This window comes from Rhinoderma darwinii, chromosome 5, assembly GCF_050947455.1.
Source record: "Rhinoderma darwinii isolate aRhiDar2 chromosome 5, aRhiDar2.hap1, whole genome shotgun sequence".
Classification (NCBI taxonomy): domain Eukaryota; kingdom Metazoa; phylum Chordata; class Amphibia; order Anura; family Rhinodermatidae; genus Rhinoderma; species Rhinoderma darwinii.
The window spans coordinates 229642966-229668636 of record NC_134691.1 but is presented as its reverse complement, the minus strand read 5'-3'; the positions used below and the strand labels follow the sequence as shown (position 1 = coordinate 229668636).

Below are 25671 nucleotides of genomic sequence, written 5' to 3'. Positions count from 1 at the left end.
AGCTCCGCCCCCTTCGGGAAAGAGCTATCGAAGATCCTCCCCAAGCGACAGGAACAGCTGGAAGAAGCCATGGCCTCAACCAGCAACCCTGCCACCCAGAAGAAGAAGGCTGATGGACCAGGTGAGCCGGCCCAGGCCAGGACATCTCCTCCTGAAGCCTCCTCAAGCGAACAGGCCAACCCTGGAGCCCTGGATGAAGCAGACGGTGGCCCTGAAGCTGAAGGAGGTGGACGGGAGAGTGCCGGACATGACGGAAGAAGTGTTCTGCCAGAAGATGCTCCTGGACCAGGGCTTCGCTAAGCCGGAGACCATCAGCATCCAGGCCTTCATGACCGGGATGTTCTTCGTGACCTTCGCTTCGATCAACATCTGCAGAAGGTACTGGGAGATGGTGAAAGCGGCGAGGCCTGAATCCCCTTTCTCTCGCTTTGTGGGCAACTGCCCTGTCCAAAGAGAGGAAAGGCGGGTGACGGTCTCAATGCGGAACCCACACACCCCCGGCAAAGACATCACCACGCTCCTAAAGCGGTTCTGCACAGTGGTGAGGGAACCCACCCACATCCTGAACGGACTCGGCTTCTGGACTGGCAAGTGGTCGGTAATCGTCCGACTGAACAAGGATTCGAGCGCGGAAGACGGCCTCCAGCACCTGCCCCAGTCATTCTCGCTGGGCAACTCCTACGGCCTCATCTATTACCCGGACATGCCGCAGATCTGCAGGAGATGCAGCAAGAAGGGTCATTCGGTGAAGGACTGCAAGGAGGACGCCTGCAAGAACTGCCGGGTAACAGGACACGAGACCAAAGACTGCCCGAAACGGACAATGTGCAACCTCTGCGGACAAGCAGCCCACTCTTACAAGGACTGCCCGAAGAGGGATCGATCCTGGGCAACTGTAGCAGCGAAAGCTCCAGCCAGAGGGAACCCCGCCCCAGCCAGAGCTCCAGCGGCACAGAAGACCGGGAAAAAGAAGGATGGTAAGAAGACGACAGTCCCTCCCCCCCCTCTCCCGGCCCTCCCTCGCCCTACCCTTCCCACCCTCCCCCGCCCGGCCCTCCCCACCCCCCCGTCCCCAACCCCTGTCACCCCCACTGAGGCTCTCACCTTCTCCTACCCACCCATCTCAGTGGTCCTGTCACCTGCACCTCTCCCAACCCAGCCTCCCTTCTCCCCAGCTCCAGCAGCACTAACATCTTCCCCTCCAGCTGCTGGAGTCCTCTCCCTGGAGGATTTTCCCCCTCTTGTCTCCTCAGGTGCCATCCAGAGGAAGAGAAAGGTGAGGGACAGCCCAGCTGCTGAGTCCTCAAAGCGACAAGTCGTGGAAATCTGCGAAGATTCCCTTGCGCAGCAGGAGGAAATGGAGCAGATGGTGGAGGAACTCGTGTCTGAACCTGAGGTCATCGACTTCACAACAGACATCCAGGTGGCTACAATCCTGGAACAATTTTTGTCAGAGGGCCTGCTGGATCTTTCGGACCCGCCAGGCGAGGAGGACCCGCCCGACCGGACTGGTAACTAAGGTGTATCGTTTGCACTAACCTTCTTTATTCTCCCCCATGGCTGCTAAACTTAACATCTTTAGCCTCAATGTGAGGAGTGTTAGAGATAGGACTAGATGTCAGATGGTGCTAACTTTTCTTTCCAAGCAGTCGAGTGATATATTTATGCTGCAGGAATGTACTCTCCCCTCTTCCAGGTCATATCATCACCTGGCCAGGCAGTGGACCCATGGCCCGTCCTACTGGTCTGGTGGGGGCGACTGTAAGTCTGCGGGGGTTGCCATCCTGATTAGGGGAGGCGTATTTAGTGTTGACTCTGTCCAGGAGCTCGTCTGCGGCCGCTTGTTGGTCGTAGACGGTTCCTGGGCAGGAGAGCCGATTAGGCTCATCAACGTGTACGCCCCCCCTATGAAGGCTGAGCGCCTGGAACTATTCCAGACCCTGCGGACCCAGCTCGCCACCACTAGGGCAGTGGTGATGGCCGGGGACTTCAACTGCCCCATCGAAGAGGATGGACGAAGTTCCGGCACTTCAATCAAGCTGGATGTCAGTTCCAAACTGCTTATCGAGATGGTAACCGAAGCATCCTTGCAGGACGTTGTGGGCTCCATGGGGATCGGCTCTGTGAACTATTCATGGAGCCGACCCGATGGCTCACTTCGTTCTCGGATTGACTTTGTGTTCACCTCCCGGGCAGTCAAGCAGCATGGGCACTCCATGGTCCCCTGCTTCTTCTCTGACCACAGGGCCATTCTCTTCCAGGGTGCCATCGGCCACGGTTTTCCTCCCGGCCCTGGCTCCTGGAAGCTGAATTGTGCCCTGCTGGAAAGAGAGGAGGTGCTGGCGGAACTTAGAGACGCCTATATTGTTTGGAGGAATGATAAAGTTTTCTTTGACAAAACCTGTGACTGGTGGGAATATGTTAAAGTTGAATTTCGTTGTTTCTTTCAGGCAAAAAGTCGTCAACAGGCGTGTGAGAGGAAGAGAGACTTCAGAGAGATGCAGCGTCAGCTGCGATCCCTGCAAGACCTCCTTCAATGCGGCTGGGACGTCAGGAAGGAGCTGGAGGAAGCCAAAAAGGGCCTGAAAAGGCACTTTGAGGAGGAATCCAAGCGAATTGTCTTTCGTTCCAAGGTGGAGAACCTGGAGAAGGGTGAGAAATGTAACTCGTTCTTTTTCAGGAAACTCCATGCCGGCCACACGCCCCTGAAGGAACTCCGAGATGAGACCGGAAACATGCATTCTGGGAAGAAGGAGGTGATGGGAGTCGTCACAGACTACTACCGAAGCCTCTACTCCCGGAAAACCACTGACCCCGAAGCCGCCGATAAATTCCTGTCAGGTATCACTAATCATCTTGATCCTGCAGGTACGGAGGCTATGGACGTACCCCTGACGGTGGAGGAACTGCTCTCTGCCGCTAAATCCTTCAGACCCGGCAGGACCCCGGGCAGTGATGGCCTCCCAGCAGAGCTCTATGTAGCGCTGGGGGACTTGATCTGTCCGGACCTGCTGGAGCTCTATGAGGAGATGGTGGTGGAGGGTAGAATGCCACCGTCCTTGAGAGAAGGCATGATCACGATCTTGTATAAGCGGAAGGGGGAGAGATGTGACCTGAAAAACTGGCGTCCCATCTCTCTCCTGAACGTGGACTACAAGATCCTCGCCAAAGTATTGACCAACAGACTGAAGGTTGTCATCGGACAGATCATCGGATCGGACCAAACCTGCGGCATTCCTGGCCGTAGGGTGGCCGACAGTCTTGCCCTGGTGAGGGACACGGTGCATTACATGCAAAGCCGCCGTACACACGCGGCCCTGGTCAGTCTGGATCAGGAGAAGGCTTTTGACCGGGTCTCTCACGAATTCATGGGTAAGGCTCTGCGTAGGCTGCGGCTTGGCAGGTTGTTCTGTTTGTATGTTAACCTGATGTATTGCGACATTTACAGCTCGGTGCTGGTGAACGGCTGGAAGACTGACCCCTTTCCTGTATCGTCGGGGGTTAGACAAGGCTGTCCTCTTTCACCTCTCCTTTTTGTTTGTGTTATAGAGCTCTTCGCAGAGGCTATCCGGCAGAATGGAGAGATCAGAGGGATCACCGCACCAGGTCCAGGACACTTCGAGGTCAAATGCTCGCTGTACATGGACGACGTGACCGTCTTCTGCGCTGACCAGAGTTCGGTGACTGCACTCGTCCAGACCTGTGAGGAGTTCGGACGCGCTTCAGGAGCAAAAGTCAACTGCGGGAAGTCGGAAGCCATGCTCTTCGGAAAGTGGTACCTGCCTTCTCCTGCCTCCTTCCCGTTTACTATCAAGCCGGACTTCATCAAAATTCTGGGAGTCTGGTTCGGTAAGGAAGGTGCAGCCCTAAAGTCGTGGGAAGAACGCTTGGCCAAAGTCAACCAAAGGATCGGACTGTGGAGCCTCAGACAACTCACTATTGAGGGCAAAGCAATGGTCCTGCGTAACGAAGTCTTGCCTGTGCTACAATACACTGCACAGGCATGGCCCCCTCTTGCCACCGTCTCGAGGGCCATTACCAGGACTGTGTTTCGCTTCATCTGGGGCTCGAAAATGGACAGAGTAAAGCGGACTGTTATGTACAAGGAGCCCCGCAAAGGTGGGAAGGGTATACCCGACATTCCCACTCTGCTGCGGATCGCTTTTGTATGTGACTGTGTTCGTAGGACTCTGAGGACAGCAAACGGCTCTGCGGGCAAGGCCATGTCCCGCTACTTCCTCCTTCCCCTCTGGCGAGGTTTTGGCTGGGACAAGTGGGACAGCTCCTTCCCTTACAACTGGCACGCTCCCTGGTTCTACGGAGATGTCGTCCGGTTTGTGAGGGAGCATCAACTGGAGGGTCTTAAGCCCGACTTGTGGAAACCTAAGACGATCCACAAGCACATCAGAGCAAAGGACTCACTGGAGTCTGTTCCAGGGCTTCATGCCGACACGTTGGAGACTGTTTGGACTAACGTGTCATCTGTCAGGTTGACCAACGGGCACAAGGACATTTCATGGATGGCCATCCAGGGAGGACTGCCTCTTAGGTCATTCATGCATGCCCGCAACCTGTGCAAGACCCGGTACTGCCCCAGGTGCCCCTTCACGGAGGAAACATCTTTGCACATTTTCTGGCAGTGCCCCTTTGCACAGGGTCTGTTGAAAGCCTTGGAACATGAACTCAAGGACTCAGTACCCAGGAACAGACTGTCGTACCGCTCGGTACTTTATGGACTATTTCCTGGGAATACCACAGATGGAGCAATCCAGGAAGCCTGGCGCCTTATGAACTGCTTTAAGGACGCTATATGGTTTGCCAGGAACCGTCTGATTTTGCGGAGAGAGAGTGTGTCCGTCCAGGACTGCCGCAGGCTGATCCACAGCCTGCTCAGAGACTATTCCACCTGGGACAGCCCGGACGTCGATGAGGAAGAGGACTGATACTCCCCTTCCCCCCACTCTCCCTTCTTGTGTGTTGTCTTTCAATAAAGCTTCGGGCCTGTGATTTCCCCCTTCCCTATCCCCTCCTACCCACTCCCCTATCCCATCACTTGTCTGTAATGCTTTGTTGTTTGGCGTTAGTGAATGCAAGAATGTTAGTGTAGCATGTGGTGTAATGTATAGCATAGGCTAGCCTGTACTGTGTATTATACTGTCATGTTATGTTTGACGACTGTTATTATTTATTATTTGCTGCTTCATGGCTTGCGCTGCGTCGCAGTAATGTTTGTATGATGACGATTGATTGTCAATAAAGCAATTTTCAATCAAAAAAAATCTGTTCTTATCAGTCCTTGTAAGGATAGATAGCTCGGAGAACCACTGGGGGCTATAAACACTAGCTTAGCGATCCAAGAGCGTTCCAGACGAAGCCGGCGACGAACTGCGGAGAAGAACCAGCGAAGACGACGATCCAGAAGGGAGAAGCCGCCATCGGGGAAGAAGCTCCGGGAGATCGCTGCCGGGAAGAAGAAGGAGAACTGCGACAGAGACCTTCGGAGAAGAGCCGCTGCTGAAGGGGATCTTTGAAGAAGCTCGGCCGCAGAAGAAGCTCGACGAGGAACCACTGCGGAAGAAATTTCGTGGAAGAACCTCGGCCAGCAAGGAGAAGATTTGCATAGCTCCGCCCCCTTCGGGAAAGAGCTATCGAAGATCCTCCCCAAGCGACAGGAACAGCTGGAAGAAGCCATGGCCTCAACCAGCAACCCTGCCACCCAGAAGAAGAAGGCTGATGGACCAGGTGAGCCGGCCCAGGCCAGGACATCTCCTCCTGAAGCCTCCTCAAGCCAACAGGCCACCAGGAAGCCGAACCAGGCTGCTCCAACCCTGGAGCCCTGGATGAAGCAGACGGTGGCCCTGAAGCTGAAGGAGGTGGACGGGAGAGTGCCGGACATGACGGAAGAAGTGTTCTGCCAGAAGATGCTCCTGGACCAGGGCTTCGCTAAGCCGGAGACCATCAGCATCCAGGCCTTCATGACCGGGATGTTCTTCGTGACCTTCGCTTCGATCAACATCTGCAGAAGGTACTGGGAGATGGTGAAAGCGGCGAGGCCTGAATCCCCTTTCTCTCGCTTTGTGGGCAACTGCCCTGTCCAAAGAGAGGAAAGGCGGGTGACGGTCTCAATGCGGAACCCACACACCCCCGGCAAAGACATCACCACGCTCCTGAAGCGGTTCTGCACAGTGGTGAGGGAACCCACCCACATCCTGAACGGACTCGGCTTCTGGACTGGCAAGTGGTCGGTAATCGTCCGACTGAACAAGGATTCCAGCGCGGAAGACGGCCTCCAACACCTGCCCCAGTCATTCTCGCTGGGCAACTCCTACGGCCTCATCTACTACCCGGACATGCCGCAGATCTGCAGGAGATGCAGCAAGAAGGGTCATTCGGTGAAGGACTGCAAGGAGGACGCCTGCAAGAACTGCCGGGTAACAGGACACGAGACCAAAGACTGCCCGAAACGGACAATGTGCAACCTCTGCGGACAAGCAGCCCACTCCTACAAGGACTGCCCGAAGAGGGATCGATCCTGGGCAACTGTAGCGGCGAAAGCTCCGGCCAGAGGGAACCCCGCCCCAGCCAGAGCTCCAGCGGCGCAGAAGACCGGGAATAAGAAGGATGGTAAGAAGACGACAGTCCCTCCCCCCCGTCTCCCGGCCCTCCCTCGCCCTACCCTTCCCACCCTCCCTCGCCCGGCCCTCCCCACCCCCCCGTCCCCAACCCCTGTCACCCCCACTGAGGCTCTCACCTTCTCCTACCCACCCATCTCAGTGGTCCTGTCACCTGCACCTCTCCCAACCCAGCCTCCCTTCTCCCCAGCTCCAGCAGCACTAACATCTTCCCCTCCAGCTGCTGGAGTCCTCTCCCTGGAGGATTTTCCCCCTCTTGTCTCCTCAGGTGCCATCCAGAGGAAGAGAAAGGTGAGGGACAGCCCAGCTGCTGAGTCCTCAAAGCGACAAGTCGTGGAAATCTGCGAAGATTCCCTTGCGCAGCAGGAGGAAATGGAGCAGATGGTGGAGGAACTCGTGTCTGAACCTGAGGTCATCGACTTCACAACAGACATCCAGGTGGCTACAATCCTGGAACAATTTTTGTCAGAGGGCCTGCTGGATCTTTCGGACCCGCCAGGAGAGGAGGATCCGCCCGACCGGACTGGTAACTAAGGTGTATCGTTTGCACTAACCTTCTTTATTCTCCCCCATGGCTGCTAAACTTAACATCTTTAGCCTCAATGTGAGGAGTGTTAGAGATAGGACTAGATGTCAGATGGTGCTAACTTTTCTTTCCAAGCAGTCGAGTGATGTATTTATGCTGCAGGAATGTACTCTCCCCTCTTCCAGGTCATACCATCATCTGGCCAGGCAGTGGACCCATGGCCCGTCCTACTGGTCTGGTGGGGGCGACTGTAAGTCTGCAGGGGTTGCCATCCTGATTAGGGGAAGCGTATTTACTGTTGACTCTGTCCAGGAGCTCGCCTGCGGCCGCTTGTTGGTCGTAGACGGTTCCTGGGCAGGAGAGCCGATTAGGCTCATCAACGTGTACGCTCCCCCTATGAAGGCTGAGCGCCTGGAACTATTCCAGACCCTGCGGACCCAGCTCGCCACCACTAGGGCAGTGGTGATGGCCGGGGACTTCAACTGCCCCATCGAAGAGGATGGACGAAGTTCCGGCACTTCAATCAAACTGGATGTCAGTTCCAAACTGCTTATCGAGATGGTAACCGAAGCATCCTTGCAGGACGTTGTGGGCTCCATGGGGATTGGCTCTGTGAACTATTCATGGAGCCGACCCGATGGCTCACTTCGTTCTCGGATTGACTTTGTGTTCACCTCCCGGGCAGTCAAGCAGCATGGGCACTCCATGGTCCCCTGCTTCTTCTCTGACCACAGGGCCATTCTCTTCCAGGGTGCCATCGGCCACGGTTTTCCTCCCGGCCCTGGCTCCTGGAAGCTGAATTGTGCCCTGCTGGAAAGAGAGGAGGTACTGGCGGAACTTAGAGACGCCTATATTGTTTGGAGGAATGATAAAGTTTTCTTTGACAAAACCTGTGACTGGTGGGAATATGTTAAAGTTGAATTTCGTTGTTTCTTTCAGGCAAAAAGTCGTCAACAGGCGTGTGAGAGGAAGAGAGACTTCAGAGAGATGCAGCGTCAGCTGCGATCCCTGCAAGACCTCCTTCAATGCGGCTGGGACGTCAGGAAGGAGCTGGAGGAAGCCAAAAAGGGCCTGAAAAGGCACTTTGAGGAGGAATCCAAGCGAATTGTCTTTCGTTCCAAGGTGGAGAACCTGGAGAAGGGTGAGAAATGTAACTCGTTCTTTTTCAGGAAACTCCATGCCGGCCACACGCCCCTGAAGGAACTTCGAGATGAGACCGGAAACATGCATTCTGGGAAGAAGGAGGTGATGGGAGTCGTCACAGACTACTACCGAAGCCTCTACTCCCGGAAAACCACTGACCCCGAAGCCGCCGATAAATTCCTGTCAGGTATCACTAATCATCTTGATCCTGCAGGTACGGAGGCTATGGATGTACCCCTGACGGTGGAGGAACTGCTCTCTGCCGCTAAATCCTTCAGACCCGGCAGGACCCCGGGCAGTGATGGTCTCCCAGCAGAGCTCTATGTAGCGCTGGGGGACTTGATCAGTCCGGACCTGCTGGAGCTCTATGAGGAGATGGTGGTGGAGGGTAGAATGCCACCGTCCTTGAGAGAAGGCATGATCACGATCTTGTATAAGCGGAAGGGGGAGAGATGTGACCTGAAAAACTGGCGTCCCATCTCTCTCCTGAACGTGGACTACAAGATCCTCGCCAAAGTATTGGCCAACAGACTGAAGGTTGTCATCGGACAGATCATCGGATCGGACCAAACCTGCGGCATTCCTGGCCGTAGGGTGGCCGACAGTCTTGCCCTGGTGAGGGACACGGTGCATTACATGCAAAGCCGCCGTACACACGCGGCCCTGGTCAGTCTGGATCAGGAGAAGGCTTTTGACCGGGTCTCTCACGAATTCATGGGTAAGGCTCTGCGTAGGCTGCGGCTTGGCAGGTTGTTCTGTTTGTATGTTAACCTGATGTATTGCGACATTTACAGCTCGGTGCTGGTGAACGGCTGGAAGACTGACCCCTTTCCTGTATCGTCGGGGGTTAGACAAGGCTGTCCTCTTTCACCTCTCCTTTTTGTTTGTGTTATAGAGCTCTTCGCAGAGGCTATCCGGCAGAATGGAGAGATCAGAGGGATCACCGCACCAGGTCCAGGACACTTCGAGGTCAAATGCTCGCTGTACATGGACGACGTGACCGTCTTCTGCGCTGACCAGAGTTCGGTGACTGCACTCGTCCAGACCTGTGAGGAGTTCGGACGCGCTTCAGGGGCAAAAGTCAACTGCGGGAAGTCGGAAGCCATGCTCTTCGGAAAGTGGTACCTGCCTTCTCCTGCCTCCTTCCCGTTTACTATCAAGCCGGACTTCATCAAAATTCTGGGAGTCTGGTTCGGTAAGGAAGGTGCAGCCCTAAAGTCGTGGGAAGAACGCTTGGCCAAAGTCAACCAAAGGATCGGACTGTGGAGCCTCAGACAACTCACTATTGAGGGCAAAGCAATGGTCCTGCGTAACGAAGTCTTGCCTGTGCTACAATACACTGCACAGGCATGGCCCCCTCTTGCCACCGTCTCGAGGGCCATTACCAGGACTGTGTTTCGCTTCATCTGGGGCTCGAAAATGGACAGAGTAAAGCGGACTGTTATGTACAAGGAGCCCCGCAAAGGTGGGAAGGGTATACCCGACATTCCCACTCTGCTGCGGATCGCTTTTGTATGTGACTGTGTTCGTAGGACTCTGAGGACAGCAAACGGCTCTGCGGGCAAGGCCATGTCCCGCTACTTCCTCCTTCCCCTCTGGCGAGGTTTTGGCTGGGACAAGTGGGACAGCTCCTTCCCTTACAACTGGCACGCTCCCTGGTTCTACGGAGATGTCGTCCGGTTCGTGAGGGAGCATCAACTGGAGGGTCTTAAGCCCGACTTGTGGAAACCTAAGACGATCCACAAGCACATCAGAGCAAAGGACTCACTGGAGTCTGTTCCAGGGCTTCATGCCGACACGTTGGAGACTGTTTGGACTAACGTGTCATCTGGCAGGTTGACCAACGGGCACAAGGACATTTCATGGATGGCCATCCAGGGAGGACTGCCTCTTAGGTCATTCATGCATGCCCGCAACCTGTGCAAGACCCGGTACTGCCCCAGGTGCCCCTTCACGGAGGAAACATCTTTGCACATTTTCTGGCAGTGCCCCTTTGCACAGGGTCTGTTGAAAGCCTTGGAACATGAACTCAAGGACTCAGTACCCAGGAACAGACTGTCGTACCGCTCGGTACTTTATGGACTATTTCCTGGGAATACCACGGATGGAGCAATCCAGGAAGCCTGGCGCCTTATGAACTGCTTTAAGGACGCTATATGGTTTGCCAGGAACCGTCTGATTTTGCGGAGAGAGAGTGTGTCCGTCCAGGACTGCCGCAGGCTGATCCACAGCCTGCTCAGAGACTATTCCACCTGGGACAGCCCGGACGTCGATGAGGAAGAGGACTGATACTCCCCTTCCCCCCACGCTCCCTTCTTGTGTGTTGTCTTTCAATAAAGCTTCGGGCCTGTGATTTCCCCCTTCCCTATCCCCTCCTACCCACTCCCCTATCCCATCACTTGTCTGTAATGCTTTGTTGTTTGGCTTTAGTGAATGCAAGAATGTTAGTGTAGCATGTGGTGTAATGTATAGCATAGGCTAGCCTGTACTGTGTATTATACTGTCATGTTATGTTTGACGACTGTTATTATTTATTATTTGCTGCTTCATGGCTTGCGCTGCGTCGCAGTAATGTTTGTATGATGACGATTGATTGTCAATAAAGCATTTTTCAATCAAAATCTGTTCTTATCAGTTTAATATCTGATACGTCCCCTATCTGGGGACCATATATTAAATGGATTTTTAGAACAGGGAGATGGAAATAGAGCTTGCTCTGTCCACTCCACGCATTGACCTGGTATTGCAGTATTTCCAGGACCGGTGCACCCTTTCCTTATGTGTTGACTAAAATCAGATTCCAAAAGTGTTTTTTCTCTTTGCCATTGTTTCTGTCTTTCTGAAGGGATCTCCCCTTTTAATCCCATTATTTCAACACCTGTTGGACAATGCATTTGTACAGTCATGTGTGATAATGAGCTCATTTATTAACTGCAATTAATTAATGAATAGATTGCCACCTCTTGTTTTGTGTCGTCTGTGTTTCTGTGTTTCCGGCATTTCACATTGGAACAGCTCATTCACCTTCCTTGTCTTCTCTCCGCCCTCCCTTTTAGGTAAGTTAAAGAGCTGCACCTGAGCCAGCCACTGATTGATGCAGCACCACAGTCAAATAGTGGAGTGGAGTGGAGTAGGGGAACAGCAAACAGCCATTAAAGCAGCCAGCCGCCTACCCGCCACAATGGACCTACCTGTGTACACTAGATGGATGTGATGGAATGTACTGTCGTCCCTACATTTCAAGAAGAAGTAAGAATTGCAGTTGCAACAAAGCCTTGCTTGCCTACAAAGAGAGCAGCAATTTGGATTTGTTACTTTGTTACCTGGAAGAATAACAAACTGTGCAAGGATGGAGGTTGTAGGAGCAAGGAGAAGTTGTCTGTAAAGTTGGTGGATGCCTATTTTCCATTTTGCAGTCCCTTGTCTCCCTCTTGTGGCCTCCTGGAGGCAACTAGCTGTGCAAAAAAAAGACAGCCTGGCGGCCGGCTGTTGCAGTGTTGCCCTCTCAGGCAACACTGAGTGACTGACTGAGCCGCACCGTCTTATATAAAGTTCAGACGGAACTTTGCACGTGTCATAGTGGAGCCCTCAGGATTCCAGAGCCAGCTTTCTGACATCATAATGGGGCCTGCCTCAGAGATAAAAGCCTGGGCCCAGGCAGTGTTGGTCAGTGCTGCTCAGCAGGCAGCACCGGACTGGATTGGATTAAAGCTGATACAAGGTGTGAAGGAACAAGGGGTGGCTGTGGGCATGCACTTGCTGCCGCTGCCAGTGTTTATCTGCATGGCAGGAGGGCATTTGGGCGTTGCCAGGAAGGCGTTTTTATGTAGATTCCTCCTCTTTCAGCACTGCATTGTGGTGCAAGCAAAAGAAGCAAATCCTGTCTGGCTTCCTCTCCGGCCTTTATTCACCTCCCGCTTAGTAGCTGTAAATGTGTGTGAGCCTGCAGGGCCCCATGGAATTGCCTAGGAGTAGGCTGAATCAATCGCTGCAAGGGGTGAACAGCAGTATTAGGCAGGCTCGGTCAACGGCCGGCCCATTCGGGTTATCGCTTCTCGGCCTTTTGGCTAAGACCAAGTGTATTTATACAGGAGGTTTTTAGTCAGAAGGTGCTCAGGTACCCTCTCTCTCGGCCTCGGGGGATCGTCCAGGTTCGCCTGGACTTCACCCCCGTGCTGCTATTTGGGAGAGAGGCTTAGTCCTGAGCAACGAGTTGCGATCCCCCCCCAGCCCTTTGGTGTGTCTCCTTGAACCCAAAGGGCGCAGCGCAAGCTGTGCGGTACCGACCTGGCCACGCAAATGGCAGGCGGACCTGATGCGGTGCCGGTATACGCCCGGTTGCGGAATACTGCAAGATTTATCTTGGCAGAGGGTGGAGGCGGTCCTCGTGGTCTCAAGTTCCTTGTCCACGATATTTTGGAAAAGCGGTTGGCGGTCCACAAGAATGAGATTTTGGCGATCCAGGACTACCCAAGGCGTGGAGTGTACGACGTGACTTTTATGGGAGAAGGAATCCTCCGTGATGCCATGGGAAAAGCTGAGAGGCAACAAGGTGAACTCATGGCCTTGGGAGTCCAGGTAATTGAACACGCTTTTGAAGTAACCAAACTCGTAGTGATTAAAATGTATTCCCCATACGTGAAAGATCAGGAAGTGGCGGCGTTTCTTGCTGCATACTTTAAGAACGTTAAGCTGCTGGGGAGAGTTATGAACGAGTGCGGTGTGTGGACCGTCAAATGGAAATTTATTGTTACGCTAATAAAGGACCCCTCCACCCAAGAAACGAAGCTACCACCTGCTCGTTTTAAACTTGGGAATGTGAATGGCGACCTCTATTTCTCAGGAATGCCAAACTTCTGCAGGGCCTGCGGTACCTATGGACATACCAGTTTTAACTGCGATGTCACCTGCAGGAACTGTGGAAGTAAACAACACACAATGAGAGAATGTACAGAAGAGAAAAAATGCAATTTTTGTCAAAAAACTGGTCATCTTTATTATGCTTGTCCACATAGGTACCGAGGCGAAGAAGATGAGCAACCCGAGGTGCCCCCACGTGCTCCACCAGCAGAGCAGTCCCGTCCTCAAGGAGGAGAACAAGCTGTTGCGGCGAAAGAGCAGAGAGGTACCTGGGCTTCAAGAGTACGGCTAGCCGAAGCCAAAACAGGTGCCTCTCAGCCAGCGACCTCAGGGGATAAAAATGAGCCCAGCGCCAAGGAAAAACGGCAGGCCAAGAGGAAGGCAGAAAAGGAGCAGGCCATCGATGAACCTGTGGCATCCCAGACGGCTGGTTGCTCAGGCGGTGCCGGGCCTGCTCCTAATCCTGGGTCTCTAGAGACCGACTCGGAAGGAGAAGACTGGGTACAGGTGGGTCCCCGTAAAAAGGGGAAGCAAGAACGTGCCAGTAGGAGGGAGACAGGGGAGGAGCAGATGGATACGTCCGTGCGGAAAGATGTGGCTCCTCCTGGGACCCCCTCCTCGCCTGCACTGGTGAGGAGGACGGGCACTGCTCCCTCCGTATTATCGGACACCCCGCCATGCGCACAACCTCCCCCTCTAGACCGGCCTTCACGGGCCCAGGGGGGAGAGGCGGGGCCCTTGGGGGACCCACCAGACATGGACCCAGTCGGTCAACCGAGAGAGACCCAGGTGAGGCTGTGCGAGTCTGGGCTCCCCGTGTACGAGGTGAGTGTTGCTGGCTCAGCTCTCAGCGACAGTAGTTCTTCTCCTGCCTCGTCCCTCTTTTCAGTTGAGTCGGATGAGGGCGGGGCCATGAGTTCAAGTGAGGTTTCGGGTATTGCTGGTGGAGGAGCAATCTGATTTTAAGTACGCCTATTATTTATTATTTTAAAATCAGAATTTTGCTTTAACTCTCCACGATGTCTGAGCTCATGGGAATCTCCCTCAACGTGAGGGGCGCCAAGTCAAAAGTGAGAAGGGTTGCTCTCTTCAATTTTTTATCTTGCCTGGCAGCCTCTGTATTTTTCCTGCAGGAGTGCGGCATTCCCCATACAATGAGATATGAAAATTACAAAAAGGATTGGAAGTATGGTCCATCCGTCTGGTCTGGATCCAACGAGTCCAGATCAGCAGGGGTCGCCATTCTTTTTAAGGGAAACGTTTTAATTGATTTTATTCAAGAAATCTTACCAGGACGTATTTTAATGGTTAAAGCTTTTATTGATGGTGTAAAGTGGCAGTTTTTAAATTTTTACGGATCACCAGAAAAGAACGAAAGAGCGAGGATGCTGGAGATTTTACCGCTTTTTATCAACACATCTGAGCCTTTTATCCTCGCAGGTGATTTTAATTGTATCCTGAGAGGAGAACGCCGGCTTACCAACAGTACGAGTAGGAACTATGACAAGACCTCTGGACTGCTCAAGGATATCGTGACTGATTTTAAATTAAAAGACATATACAAAGAATGTAACAGGAGCAGTCCAGAGGAAGCCGGCGTTACCTGGAGCAACGCCACCTGTAGCTCCAGGATTGATTTTATCTTTTGTTCTGAAAATTTACTGCCTTTTAATTGTGAAGTTTTAACCAATGTGTTTTCAGATCACAGGCTTTTATCTTTTAAAGTAAAGCATGATCTTAATAATATTGTATGTAAAAAGTCCTGGAAGATGAATGTTTCCCTTTTAGACGATCCACAGGTTTTAGCAGATTTTATTGAATTTTACCAAGAAAGCAGGCGGGTAAGAGACACACGTACTCCCATCAGTGCATGGTGGGAGAAAATGAAAAAGAAAATAAAAGATTTTTTTATTAAGAAAAGCGTGGCGAAAGCCAAAGAGAAATACGCTTTTTTTAAAATTCTCAATACCCGTCTGCAGACCCTGTACAAAATGCAAGATCATGACATAGACGTTAAAGATGACATCACCAATTTGAAAAAGGAGATAGCCCAGTGCCTGGAGCAGAAAGGTAAAGAGATTATATTCCGTTCAAAAATACAACATGTGGAGGAGAACGAGACCTGCTCCAGGTACTTTTTTAAGAAAATAAATAACAAAAAGGCAATTATCAAAAATATAGAAGGGGTGTCAGATGTACAGGGTCTTTTAAGTAAAGTTCATGAGTTTTACACTGACCTTTTTAATGTTAAGACTGTGGATCATAATTTTATGCGTGACTCACTGAAGGAGATTACTACTGTTTTAGACCCTGTCTCCCAGAATTTTTTATTACAGGAGCTGACGGAGCAGGAGGTTTTAGAAACTGTTAAGAGTTTTAAAACAGGGAAAGTTCCCGGACCGGACGGTATACCCAGTGAGTTTTATGTAAAATTTTATGACATTTTAAAAGAGGATCTTTTTAACCTTTTTTCTGATGTTTTTAATTCCAAGATGCTGCCTAAGTCCTGGCGGAAGGGTGAGGTCTCCCTGCTGTATAAGACGGGTGACATCGCAGTTTTAAAGAATTGGAGACCAATAACCCTTCTAAATAGCGACTATAAAATTATGGCTAAAATATGTGCAAATAGATTAAAAGCCATAATACCCCACATTATACACTCTGACCAGGTGTGTGGGGTGCCAGGCCGCAGCATCTGGGATAATTTAAACCTAATAAAAGACGTGATTGAGGACACGAGGTCTAGAAAAGTTAAATTAGCCATTTTATCTATAGACTTTGAGAAGGCGTTCGACCGTGTCTCTCATTTTTATCTTTTTAAGGTTTTAGAACGTATGGGTATACCTGAAGGATTTTTATTATCTATTAAAGCCTTTTACAGAGAATGCACCAGCAAAATTTTAGTGAATGGTTTTAAGACACAGGACGTATTTTTAAACTCTGGGGTGAAGCAGGGGTGTCCCTTGTCCCCACTGCTTTTTATATGTGCATTGGAGCCTCTGTTATGCGCAATTCGCCGCGATAAGTGTATCCGTGGAGTCCCCCTGCCCGGGGGAGGCGGCGTAGAGGCCAAAGCAGTGGGGTACATGGATGATGTGGCGGTTTTATGTAGGGACGCCCTGTCGCTTCAGAGAACCCTTAGGCAAATCGAGTTTTATTGCTGTGCTTCCGGTTTTAAAGTAAACTTCAGCAAGAGTCATATTTTAAACATAGGAAGCATGGCTCTTAGAGATATACCGGTTCCTGTGTCTGATAATATTAAAATTTTAGGTGTCTCCTTCAGTGGGTACGACAATGGTTTTATCAGTTGGGACATGGTGGCGCAGAAGGTAAATCAAAAAATATGCATGTGGAACATGAGGAAGCTTACCATGGAGGGAAAAATTTTAATAATTAAAATGATAATTTTACCTTTGCTTTTATACTTAAGCATGGTTTTCCCTCCTCCCACGGTTTTATTAAGAAAAATTACTAAAGCTTGTTTTACCTTCTTTTGGAGTTCCAGAATGGAGAAACTTAAACGTGAGACGGTAATGAAAATCAAACCAAAGGGTGGCAAAGACTTTCCAGATTTTAATAGGTTTCTTTTAATCAAGTACTTTTGTTTCTGTCTTAATTCTCTTTTTAAACAACATCATTGGTCTTATTTTCTACGTTTTAATACTGGGTTTTTTATGCGAAGGATGGGGTGGTTTGAAATTGTTTTAACCTCACCTTATGCTTTTAATCTACCAGCAAATTACGTGATTTTAGAGAAAATAGTGGCCTTGTTTAATTTTAAAGGGAAAAATTTTAATGACATGATAAACAGTAAGAAACTTATAAAAGACATAAGAGGAAATGAAGTCGTCACTAATATTGAAAATTTTAATAATGAACGCTGTGCTTTTATCTTCAAAATGGTTAATGTGTTTTATCTTTTTAATACACAGATGGACCTGGCCTGGAGCTGCGTTCATCAATGTCTTCCATGCCGGGCATTCCAATTCAGGAGAGGATTCGCGAGGTCTGCCATCTGTCCGAGGGAAGGCTGCCAGGCTGAGGAGACCGTGCGTCATATTTTTTGGACTTGCGATTTTACTAAACATATTTGGATAAAGATATTCCCTCTAATGAAGAAGATGGCAGACCTAAAGGACTTGACTTACGAAATGATTTTATATGGACTCTTTGGATGCCCAACCGCGAACCAAAAGACTATTGCATGGAAGACGATGAACTGCGTAAAAGAAGCTCTGTGGAAGGCCAGGAACATCCTGATTTTTAAGCACGATGTTTTATCTGTTGACGATGTTTTAGGTCTTTGTTTTAGCGAGATGTACATTTATTATTTATTAGATAAAAAAAGAAATGCCACCCTTTCAAATAAATGGTTTGTAAAAGAATGGAACTCCAATATATAAGAATTTGCCACCATGTCCCCTTTTATGTGTTTTTATGTAAATTGATTTTATTACTGTAATTCATTGTAAAAAGCTGTAATTCATTGTAAATATTTTTTGAATTTTAAGTAATAAATCATTGACACCCCCGCGAGGGGGTAGCCAACTTAAAAAAATCTGTTCTTATCAGTTTAATATCTGATACGTCCCCTATCTGGGGACCATATATTAAATGGATTTTTAGAACAGGGAGATGGAAATAGAGCTTGCTCTGTCCACTCCACGCATTGACCTGGTATTGCAGTATTTCCAGGACCGGTGCACCCTTTCCTTATGTGTTGACTAAAATCAGATTCCAAAAGTGTTTTTTCTCTTTGCCATTGTTTCTGTCTTTCTGAAGGGATCTCCCCTTTTAATCCCATTATTTCAACACCTGTTGGACAATGCATTTGTACAGTCATGTGTGATAATGAGCTCATTTATTAACTGCAATTAATGAATAGATTGCCACCTCTTGTTTTGTGTCGTCTGTGTTTCTGTGTTTCCGGCATTTCACATTGGAACAGCTCATTCACCTTCCTTGTCTTCTCTCCGCCCTCCCTTTTAGGTAAGTTAAAGAGCTGCACCTGAGCCAGCCACTGATTGATGCAGCACCACAGTCAAATAGTGGAGTGGAGTGGAGTAGGGGAACAGCAAACAGCCATTAAAGCAGCCAGCCGCCTACCCGCCACAATGGACCTACCTGTGTACACTAGATGGATGTGATGGAATGTACTGTCGTCCCTACATTTCAAGAAGAAGTAAGAATTGCAGTTGCAACAAAGCCTTGCTTGCCTACAAAGAGAGCAGCAATTTGGATTTGTTACTTTGTTACCTGGAAGAATAACAAACTGTGCAAGGATGGAGGTTGTAGGAGCAAGGAGAAGTTGTCTGTAAAGTTGGTGGATGCCTATTTTCCATTTTGCAGTCCCTTGTCTCCCTCTTGTGGCCTCCTGGAGGCAACTAGCTGTGCAAAAAAAAGACAGCCTGGCGGCCGGCTGTTGCAGTGTTGCCCTCTCAGGCAACACTGAGTGACTGACTGAGCCGCACCGTCTTATATAAAGTTCAGACGGAACTTTGCACGTGTCATAGTGGAGCCCTCAGGATTCCAGAGCCAGCTTTCTGACATCATAATGGGGCCTGCCTCAGAGATAAAAGCCTGGGCCCAGGCAGTGTTGGTCAGTGCTGCTCAGCAGGCAGCACCGGACTGGATTGGATTAAAGCTGATACAAGGTGTGAAGGAACAAGGGGTGGCTGTGGGCATGCACTTGCTGCCGCTGCCAGTGTTTATCTGCATGGCAGGAGGGCATTTGGGCGTTGCCAGGAAGGCGTTTTTATGTAGATTCCTCCTCTTTCAGCACTGCATTGTGGTGCAAGCAAAAGAAGCAAATCCTGTCTGGCTTCCTCTCCGGCCTTTATTCACCTCCCGCTTAGTAGCTGTAAATGTGTGTGAGCCTGCAGGGCCCCATGGAATTGCCTAGGAGTAGGCTGAATCAATCGCTGCAAGGGGTGAACAGCAGTATTAGGCAGGCTCGGTCAACGGCCGGCCCATTCGGGTTATCGCTTCTCGGCCTTTTGGCTAAGCTCAAGTGGCTTGTCAGAGGGTCTCCTAGCCTGTCATACCCTTGGCCTTAGAGCATTGGCAGTTTACTGTCTGAAGCTCTATGCTGCTATAAGGGGAAGACCACGGAGAACAAGAAGGCGATCGACTGAGTTCCCAGACAGGGATACAGATAATATGGCTTCTTATGGCCGAATCCGATTCCTGGAGCGTGGACAAAATTTTGTGAAGAACGGCATCCGAATTGATATTGGAGAAAATTATCGGGAGGAGTTCGGATTGAAACATCTGGCTACAGAGATCCTGTTTGGACTTCTTCTGGTGGAAAAGAATGACATTCTCTGCCTACAACATCCGGCAAAAGACTATTATATCCTGGTCTTGGAGACAACAGCTGCCTGCCAGAACTTCTACCAGACTCTGAAATTGAAAGAGGGGAGTCCAGAGCTGGAAGGACTTAAATTCACCTTGCTGTACTCCTATGGTGAAGCGTATGTGACTGTCTTCATGTACAATCCGTATGTCACCATGGACAATATTGCTCGGTTCCTGCTGCGGTATTGTACGGACATTAAAAATGGCCAGAAGGTGATGGACGAAGTTGGCCTATGGACAGGCAAATACAAATTTTTGGTGAAGTTTGGAGCAGACCCAGATGGGATTGGGGGAGTTCACCACCCGCCTTCCAATTTCACCATTGGCCGTGACAGAGGCTATCTGTTCTACAACAATATGCCCTCCTATTGTAGGAAATGTAGGAAGTTTGGGCACAAGCCAGATGGATGCAAAGCAGAGGCGGCTGATACACGCTTCTGCAGTCACTGTGGGAAACTTGGCCACAATAGAGACGAGTGTCAGGAGGAGATCACATGTAATCTGTGTGGTGGGAAGAGACACACGTTCAAAGATTGCCCAGATAGGGTAAAGACTTGGGCGCAGGTTGCAGCGTCAGCTCAACAACAACCTGGACTGACTATTCTATCCAAGGAGCCTGCTGCTGGGCCATCTGTTGCTGGCCTCATACGGAAGGTGGCCCCAGTATCAGAGGGAAAAAAGAACCTATCCGTTATCCTGAGTCCTTCCGTAATGGTGGCAGGTCCTGTAGCAGTTACAGAGTCCGATGTCCCATCCGAGGCCAAGGGTCTGCCATCTAGTGGTTCTCGTGTGACTGATGTCCGCTCTCCCGGTCTTCCTGATGGCCAAGAGGATGACTGGGGTGAAGTGATGGAGCTGGAGGAGAAAAGAAAAAGGAAAAAGGTTGAGTCGGCTGAGTCTAGTAGTGTCAAGTCGAAAAAGACTATGAAGGCAAAATTAAAAGACGTACAGCCAGTGCTGGCAATGGAGACACCGCAACCAGTATCGGCAATTGAGATGTCTCAACCTATCCAGCCCACCATGGATATCCAGGAGTTCGCAACTCCAAGCCTGGGGGATATACTTCCTGAACTTTCTGATTCTGATGGGTCATCATGAAGTCTGAATGATGTCCTGTCTGAAGTTGCTCTCGCTGAATGTGAGGAGTGTGAGGAGCTCTGCCAGAAGGGCTGCCTTTTTTTCGTTTTTGAGCACATTGAACTTTGATATTGTTTTTCTGCAAGAATGTGATATAGATCACAGTATGGACTATAAAGAGCTGAGAGACAGTTGGCCTCACGGACAATCGGTTTGGTCAGGCGAAAATTCAAATAAGTCAACAGGAGTAGGTGTTTTATTGAAAGGGCAGAATTGCCGAATTATTTCCTTTGTTGAACTTATCCCCGGGAGGGCGCTTTTAGTTATTGTTGACTATAATGGGAGTGAAGTGAAACTCCTCAATGTGTATGCCTCACCTGATACTAATGAAAGGTCAGAATTGATTGAAGATATCCAGCCATTTATTGCCGGCTCAACATCGCTTGTAGTAGCAGGTGATCTCAATTGTGCACTCGAAAGTGAAGATCGAACTGGAGGTGCTGCAAGAAGAGTAGATAAAACCGTGCAACAGTGGAAAAATTTCATTTGCGATTTTGAATTGTCTGATGTATGGAGGAGTCTGAAGAGGTCTGAACCAGGTTATACCTGGGAGAACATTACAGTCAAGTCCAGACTGGATTATGTACTCACATCGAAAAATATGAAGCCAGTGGATATTAAGATTGAAGACAATATCTTCTCTGACCATAAAATGCTCAGTGCAACTATTCATATCCCTGCAAATGAAAGAGGAAGAGGAGTATGGAGATTAAATACCAGCTTTCTGGAAGACAAAGTGATGCAGGAGGAATTCATTGTAGCCTACAAAAAATGGGCAACTGCTAAAGGAAAATTTCCATCAATCCTAGAATGGTGGGACAATACTAAAGAGAAGATCAAGAACTTCTTCTTAGATTATGGGATTAAAAGAGCCCGAGAGAAGAAAAGGTGGTACAAGAGACTCAACACAAAATTACAGACTTACCTGAGTTTGAAGAACGCTGGTGTTGATGTCGCTGACCTGGTGGGAAAAATTAAAAAAGAAATTAAAGAGGTCATCCATCAAAAAGGACAAGAAGTGATCTTTAATACTAAAGTGCAACAGTTGGAAAATAACGAGAAATGTTCACGCTTCTTTTTCAAGAAAAGTATGGAACAGAAAAATATCATGACCAATATCGCTGGTCAAACCAGCAAAGAAGGTATGCTTCAAGAGGCCAAGAAATTCTATCAGACTCTCTTTGACAAAAAGAAGATAGATATGTCTTATGTCTCACACGCCCTAGAAGCGCTAGAACTTAAGCTTGGCCAAGCTGAGAAAGAAGACCTATGCAAGGAACTTACCTTGGGAGAACTCCTGAGTGTAATCAAGAGTTTCGCAAGAGGGAAGGCTCCAGGATCAGATGGTCTATCAGTGGAGTTCTTTTCAACATTCTGGAACACTCTGAAGGAAGACCTGCTGGAGATCTTCAAAGCAGCAATGAAGAGCGAGCTGTTACCTGAGTCATGGAGGAGAGGAATAGTTACTTTGCTGTTCAAGAAAGGAGACAAGACCAGCCTTGAAAATTGGAGGCCAATAACCCTCCTCAATGTCGATTACAAGGTGTTATCCAAAATCTTGGTCAATAGAATTAAGAAACACATCGACAAGGTCATCCACCAAGACCAAGTTTGTGGGGTACCGGGTAGAAGTATCGCAGATAACCTAAATACCATCAGGGACTGCATCTGGTACTCCAAAGACAGAAAGCAAGATTTGGCCGTGTTGTCACTGGACTTTCAGAAGGCCTATGACCGAGTCTCGCACGAGTTTCTGTGGCTTGTGCTGAAGAAAATGAATTTTCCTGAGACAGTGATCAAACAAGTCGCATTACTGTACAAAGAATCCTATAGCCAAGTTACCATTAATGGCTTCTTGTCTGGAAAAGTGGATCTGATGTCTGGGGTAAAACAAGGATGCCCCCTGTCGCCCATCCTCTTCATCTGTGTCCTCGAACCCCTGCTCACGCTGTTGAGGAAAGAGAAGATCATTAGAGGGGTGCCGATTCCAGGAGGAGGTGGGCAGTCAGTGAAAGTAAGTGCCTATATGGACGATGTCAATATTTTATGCTCCAATAAACAATCTGTGAGGAGGGCGCTACTGCTAACAGACTTCTTCTGTCAAGCATCAGGATTCAGATTGAATAAGAATAAGTGCGACTGCTTCACACTGAAGGAATGGAGGGATTTCGACTTACCAGAGGTCAATACCCAGTGCGACAGAATCAAAATTCTTGGTGTCATATTCACGCCCCAGAATGATGGAAAAGAAAGCTGGGAGCTGATAAGTGAAAAGGTGAAGAAGAAGATTGAGTTTTGGAAACTCAGACAGCTAACAATTGAAGGGAAGAACTTGGTCATCAAAGCACTAGTACTACCTCTGCTGTTGTACTTGAGCCAGGTTTTTCTACCAAGCGAAAATCGTCTTAAGGAACTCCAAAGGATATGTTTCCATTTCATCTGGAATTCAAAAATGGAGAAAGTTAGACGAGAGATAATGTACAAGCAGAAGAAGAATGGAGGAAAGGAGATTATCTTCTTTAAACGCTTTCTATATCTGCAGTATTTCTCCTTGTGTTTCAAGAACATCAAGACGAATAAAACCTGGGCCTATTTTCTAAGGTATGCCGCTGGACACGTGTTCAGAAAGAGAAAGTGGATAGAGCTGCCCCTTACAAAGCCTACCCTGCTGCTACCACCTGTGCAGTATGTATGTTTGGAAAGAACCATCCGTGTCTACCAACTGGAAGGTATGGAACAGGAACATCTTAAGAATGCCAGAAAGCTGAGAATGTTGCTGGACAGTCACCAAGAGACAACAAATGTGAGTAACTTCACAACATCAAAGTCTATGGAGCTATGGAGAAACACCAACGCTCCTTACCTATCCAATGTTCTTAAAGACTTGTCTTGGATGATTCTACACGAAAGTCTCCCTACCAGGGCATTTCAGTATAGAAGAGGGCTCGTCTCCACTCCAAGATGCCCAAGAGCTGGGTGTCCTGGAGAAGAAAGCGTCATGCACTTAATGTGGAACTGTGCCTATGCTCAGAAGGTATGGAAAACTGTTGGCATTCTACTGAAATTTACCTGTGAATTAAGGTTCCTGAACCATGAAGTGGTGCTGTATGGAGACTTCAAGCATCCTGTGGGAGAGAAGAAGAGAGTGTTGTGGATTATCTTGAACTGTTTAAAAAATGCCCTATGGAAGGTGCGCAACATCTTACTGTTCAGAAGAGACACCATTTCCGAGAAAGACTGTATAAAGCTGGCCCTAAGTGAAATTTACGTCTTCTATTTGTTGGACAGGAAGAGAGTGGGTCCAAAAGCCTCAAGCTGGTGGAATTTAAGAAGTTGGAACGTCCTGTTGGAAGATGTTTGAACTGAAGCTTTTTTCTGTTTCGCAGATTTTATAAGAAATAGCTGAATAAGAACTAAAAAAATTAAAATGTAAAAATCTGTTCTTATCAGTTTAATATCTGATACGTCCCCTATCTGGGGACCATATATTAAATGGATTTTTAGAACAGGGAGATGGAAATAGAGCTTGCTCTGTCCACTCCACGCATTGACCTGGTATTGCAGTATTTCCAGGACCGGTGCACCCTTTCCTTATGTGTTGACTAAAATCAGATTCCAAAAGTGTTTTTTCTCTTTGCCATTGTTTCTGTCTTTCTGAAGGGATCTCCCCTTTTAATCCCATTATTTCAACACCTGTTGGACAATGCATTTGTACAGTCATGTGTGATAATGAGCTCATTTATTAACTGCAATTAATTAATGAATAGATTGCCACCTCTTGTTTTGTGTCGTCTGTGTTTCTGTGTTTCCGGCATTTCACATTGGAACAGCTCATTCACCTTCCTTGTCTTCTCTCCGCCCTCCCTTTTAGGTAAGTTAAAGAGCTGCACCTGAGCCAGCCACTGATTGATGCAGCACCACAGTCAAATAGTGGAGTGGAGTGGAGTAGGGGAACAGCAAACAGCCATTAAAGCAGCCAGCCGCCTACCCGCCACAATGGACCTACCTGTGTACACTAGATGGATGTGATGGAATGTACTGTCGTCCCTACATTTCAAGAAGAAGTAAGAATTGCAGTTGCAACAAAGCCTTGCTTGCCTACAAAGAGAGCAGCAATTTGGATTTGTTACTTTGTTACCTGGAAGAATAACAAACTGTGCAAGGATGGAGGTTGTAGGAGCAAGGAGAAGTTGTCTGTAAAGTTGGTGGATGCCTATTTTCCATTTTGCAGTCCCTTGTCTCCCTCTTGTGGCCTCCTGGAGGCAACTAGCTGTGCAAAAAAAAGACAGCCTGGCGGCCGGCTGTTGCAGTGTTGCCCTCTCAGGCAACACTGAGTGACTGACTGAGCCGCACCGTCTTATATAAAGTTCAGACGGAACTTTGCACGTGTCATAGTGGAGCCCTCAGGATTCCAGAGCCAGCTTTCTGACATCATAATGGGGCCTGCCTCAGAGATAAAAGCCTGGGCCCAGGCAGTGTTGGTCAGTGCTGCTCAGCAGGCAGCACCGGACTGGATTGGATTAAAGCTGATACAAGGTGTGAAGGAACAAGGGGTGGCTGTGGGCATGCACTTGCTGCCGCTGCCAGTGTTTATCTGCATGGCAGGAGGGCATTTGGGCGTTGCCAGGAAGGCGTTTTTATGTAGATTCCTCCTCTTTCAGCACTGCATTGTGGTGCAAGCAAAAGAAGCAAATCCTGTCTGGCTTCCTCTCCGGCCTTTATTCACCTCCCGCTTAGTAGCTGTAAATGTGTGTGAGCCTGCAGGGCCCCATGGAATTGCCTAGGAGTAGGCTGAATCAATCGCTGCAAGGGGTGAACAGCAGTATTAGGCAGGCTCGGTCAACGGCCGGCCCATTCGGGTTATCGCTTCTCGGCCTTTTGGCTAAGACCAAGTGTATTTATACAGGAGGTTTTTGGTCAGAAGGTGCTCAGGTACCCTCTCTCTCGGCCTCGGGGGATCGTCCAGGTTCGCCTGGACTTCACCCCCGTGCTGCTATTTGGGAGAGAGGCTTAGTC

General features: G+C 49.2%; 1 long non-coding RNA gene, 1 other non-coding gene and 2 pseudogenes across 2 annotated transcripts; 3 read left to right on the top strand and 1 right to left on the bottom strand.

Annotated features, from left to right (window-relative positions):
• The first annotated feature begins 10902 nt into the window (after positions 1-10902).
• Positions 10903-11075, top strand: LOC142653734 (U2 spliceosomal RNA; annotated as a pseudogene).
• A 6578-nt stretch (positions 11076-17653) lies between these two features.
• Positions 17654-17872, top strand: LOC142654005 (U2 spliceosomal RNA; annotated as a pseudogene).
• Positions 17873-22839: 4967 nt separating this feature from the next.
• LOC142652859 (uncharacterized) lies at positions 22840-23605 on the bottom strand. The gene is made up of 3 exons (XR_012847957.1): positions 23519-23605; positions 23013-23094; positions 22840-22915 (listed from the first exon to the last, which is right to left on the bottom strand). It is a non-coding gene; the product is annotated as an uncharacterized LOC142652859 (long non-coding RNA).
• A 448-nt stretch (positions 23606-24053) lies between these two features.
• LOC142653815 (U2 spliceosomal RNA) lies at positions 24054-24244 on the top strand. The gene has a single exon (XR_012848674.1). It is a non-coding gene; the product is annotated as a U2 spliceosomal RNA (small nuclear RNA).
• Positions 24245-25671: the final 1427 nt, after the last annotated feature.